General features: G+C 35.0%; 1 long non-coding RNA gene across 1 annotated transcript; it reads left to right on the forward strand.

The window, feature by feature from the left end:
• The first annotated feature begins 1,792 nt into the window (after positions 1–1,792).
• On the forward strand, positions 1,793–3,096 carry LOC119371354 (uncharacterized). The gene is made up of 3 exons (XR_016319755.1): positions 1,793–2,422; positions 2,514–2,577; positions 2,677–3,096. It is a non-coding gene; the product is annotated as an uncharacterized LOC119371354 (long non-coding RNA).
• The last annotated feature ends 975 nt before the right edge of the window (positions 3,097–4,071 follow it).

Here is a 4,071-nt window from a genome sequence, read left to right on the forward strand (position 1 = left end):
GTTGAATCTTAGTGGTTCAGGCTTACTACGGGCCTCGGAGGCCTTATGCTTATCTGGGCCCTAATGCCGTTCCGGCCCGTGGTTTCAGGTCGTGACACAAATTTTGTACCATATCCCCTTCAAATTAGTAAGAGATAGAAAATAAAAACGAAAAGTTGTCTTGTACCAGGTTACCTTAGTTTGTTCATAGTGGCACGAGCTATACAACGTCGTCTTGTAGCTGTTGTAGGATTTTACAAGCAAAAATATTCTTGCCTTGCCGGGAATAAATTTTCTATTAATTCTTGATTGATTGAATAATATAAGTTTTATCTTAATAAGCCATACAAATAAATTATGTATAATATATTCTTATTTTAATTTAAAAACACATTCGAGGAAGTATAAAATTTTAATTAAAAGTTAAATATGATTGTCTAATTAGATTAGTGATTAGTGAACCGTGCAATTAGTCATAGTCTATAACTCTAAGAGTAGGATATACATGGTAGTTACACTATTAAGCAGCTAAAGTAATAAGGCTAAATATGTCAAATCATATAAAAGGGAAGGGCATAATTGGTAAAGAAACCAAGAACACTGTTGTTGTGAACAATGATTTTCTAATTTCATTTTAGTATATATATATAATATAATTTTTCACTAGACTAGAATTAGGGTTGCCTAATTTGATTGATCCGGACTAAATTGGAAACTGGCCAATTTCCAAGTTGGCAAAGGAGAGTAAGAACTACCGCAAAGTAATCGTGTTTGCCTAAATTTGAGAATTGAAAAATCAATTGACCAATTGGCTAAGAAAATAACGAAAATAATCGAGTAATTTTTCTCTACACCAGAATTAGGGTGGCCTAATTTGATCAATCGGTACTAAATTGAAAATTGGCCAATTTCCAAGTTTGCAAAGGAGAGTAACAATTACCGTAAAGTAATCTTGCTTGCCTAATTTTGAGAATTGAAAAATCAATTGACCGAGTGGCTAAGAAAATAATGAAAGTAATCGAGCAATTTTTCACTACCAGAATTAGGGTGGCCTAATTTGATCAATCGGTACTAAATCGAAAATTGGCCAATTTCCAAGTTGGCAAAGGAGAGTAAAAACTGCAGCAAAGTAATCGTATTTGCCTAAGTTTGAGAATTGAAAAATCAATTGACCAATTGGCTAAGAAAATAACAAAAATAATCAAGCAATTTTTCACTACACCAGAATTAATGTGGCCTAATTTGATCAATTGATACTAAATTGGAAATTGGCCAAGTTCCAAGTTGGCAAAAGAGAGTAAGAATTACAGCAAAGTAATCGTGTTTGCCTAAGTTTGAGAATTGAAAAATCAATTGACCTATTGGCTAAGAAAATAACGACAGTAATCGAGCAATTTTTCACTTGACCAGAATTAGGGTGGCTTAATCTGATCAATCGGGACTAAATTGGAAATTGGCCAATTTCGATTGTGGGCCAATTGCTCGATTTGAATAATGAATTGTGAAAACGACAACGTTCAGTGTAGTTCTCAGATTTTTTTTTTATAAAAGAAAGCCATTAATGAAGTCAAACGAAATCATTTCGTACTGTTTAATTAACATAGCAGATGAACACAAAACGACGACATATCGTTCAGTTGAAGAATTGAAAAGGTGTGTCGTTCGGTCCAAAACAAACTGAGGTCCTAGAAATTTTTATCAATCCATATTTCCAGGCCACGGTCAGTCAAAATAATCATTTAATGATCTTGTACTTGGTGACAGGGGGTTAATTTGCTTCTAAGCAGTTTAAAGGCTCTCCTTTTGATGACACCATCTTCCCCATATTTGTAACTCTCCGATCACTCCATATTGTCTTCTCTGAGCAAACCCTAATTTCAAAGAAAAGAAAATGACACTGGGAATTCAATACGGTACCCGTTGTTGCGCCAGAATCGTGACAAGAGACACGCTTGAGCGCAAACTTATGGTTCATTAATTTATTTAGTTCTTTGTTTTTCCGTTTCCTTCTGAGCCTTTTGAACATTTTCCTTGATTTGTTTGTGATAAGATATTTAATGTTTGTTTAATTGTCTCGCGTCACAGTTTATCCCCATACTTTACTTGAGAGAGGCCAGTATGGAGGATCAAGAGATTTTTCGTCTTCGTGTACCTGGTGACAAAACGTGGGAAGTTGAGGTTAATTCTGCATCCGAATTCGCCATTATGAAAGGGGATGGGTTTGGTGATTTCTTAGAGTACTACAAAATGAAGCCTGGGTTTGAGATACAGCTGTTGTGCGTATTTACAAAGGATTTCAAAGTACGGATTTATGACAGGGATCATGATGAGATTGAGTACGCCTGATTAAACTGCAAGGAGAAACATGAAGAGCCTGCGCCAGTACCTCGTCTCAACCGCGAGGAGAAAGATGAAGCGCCTGAGCCAATAGCACAAATACCAGGTCAGTAACATACTAAAACTGTTATTTCTGTTCTTTCTTCCTTTATTTCATCTTTAAATTTTGCGTTTTTAATTGAATGTTTACGTTGCAGCCAATATGGAGGAAATACAAAACCGTTTGACTTTCTTTGTGCATCTGAAGAAGTCAGAGTGGAGGTATAAAGTGATGAGAAATAACTATCTTTCATTATTGTTTTAAATATGTTTTAAAATTTTAATTTTAACGCTAAATTACATTTACTTTTCTCTCCACAGTATTGAACAGGAGATGCCTCATGAAGCTATTGCACTGTTTGGCCACGAGAGGCAGACATTCTTACTCAGCAGGCTAACAGGCGACAACAGGCTGTTTCCGGTTGTGTATTTTGTGAGGGTTTCTCACAGGAGGAAAGATGGGACTGCAGTTCATGTAGCGCACTTTGAGAAGGGCGTAGCTAAAATGGTGAGAGCTTATGGTTTAAAACTTGAGGACTGTTGTGTGTTTATGCAGGTTAGTCATAAACAATTAAAAGTGTCCCTTTTGCGCCATGGAGAGGAGCTTCCATTTTGATGTGATCTGCATTTCCCTTGGTTTAACGAACTCTTTATTTTTAATAATTATATATATGTTTATTATAATATGAACATTGAGAACAAGTTTGTTCATCCTTTTTTATTTGGGTTGTAAATATTTTATTCGTTCTCTTCATGAGGCAAATGTTTACTTTCAAACTATATTTTGATTAATGCTATGTTAAGTTCGCATTCCTTAATTATGTATGTAATGTAGTGTTTTATGTGCTTCAGACTGATATGCATGGACTTTGTTTTGGTCTTTCAAAGTGTAAAGATTTTATATTTTTCAAAAAAATTAATTTTCAATACTTATCCTATCATCAATTTTGAACACAAAACATGATCATGAAAGATGATAATGTTTTCGAAATAGTCCATGTCAAAAAGGAGTCCATTTTCTACAGTATGTTTTGAAGACTGTTGTATATAGCATATATTTGAATTAAAAAACTACTGATCAGATGTCCTTGCCAGTGTCAAATAGGATTCAAGAAATGGCAAGGATAATGACTCTATGAACCATAGAGTCGGCTAGACTTGGCTATACGTTGGTTGTTTTCCTTAGACCCTAAATGGTATGAAACCTTCAGTCAGTACTTTTTTTTTTTGACAAATTTAGTTGTCCTATCGCCTTCCTTCGTATATGAAAGGGAAAGTGTAAAACACATTGCATTACTCAGGAATATAGACTGGATTGTTTATTTTTTGTTTTTTTCTTTGTTTATTAAATAATTGCCATTTAGTCTGGACTTGCGAAATGTTAAAGGCTCAACCAGAATTCTAGAATGTATGATTTCATTCAAGCCCATAGTTTGGTGTTTATATAGGCCGTTTGGGTTTGTTTACATCACAAAGCCATCGAATGGTTGTTTGCATACGTCCCAAGCGCTAAAAGGCTTGGGAGCATTAATCTGCAGCAATAATTTGACCGCTTCATTTTGGACCTCCTAAACATATGGGCCCAACTATTAAAGGCATGGGTTTTGCTTTTTTACAAATTAATTGGACTGTTGGCTCTCCTTAACGTATTGGCCCAACCACTAAAGGCCTGGGTTTTGTTTTTAACAAAATAAATTGACTACATGTTCAGGCATC

This window comes from Jatropha curcas, chromosome 2, assembly GCF_041381405.1.
Source record: "Jatropha curcas cultivar XTBG-Jc1 chromosome 2, XTBG_Jcur_1.0, whole genome shotgun sequence".
NCBI lineage: Eukaryota > Viridiplantae > Streptophyta > Magnoliopsida > Malpighiales > Euphorbiaceae > Jatropha > Jatropha curcas.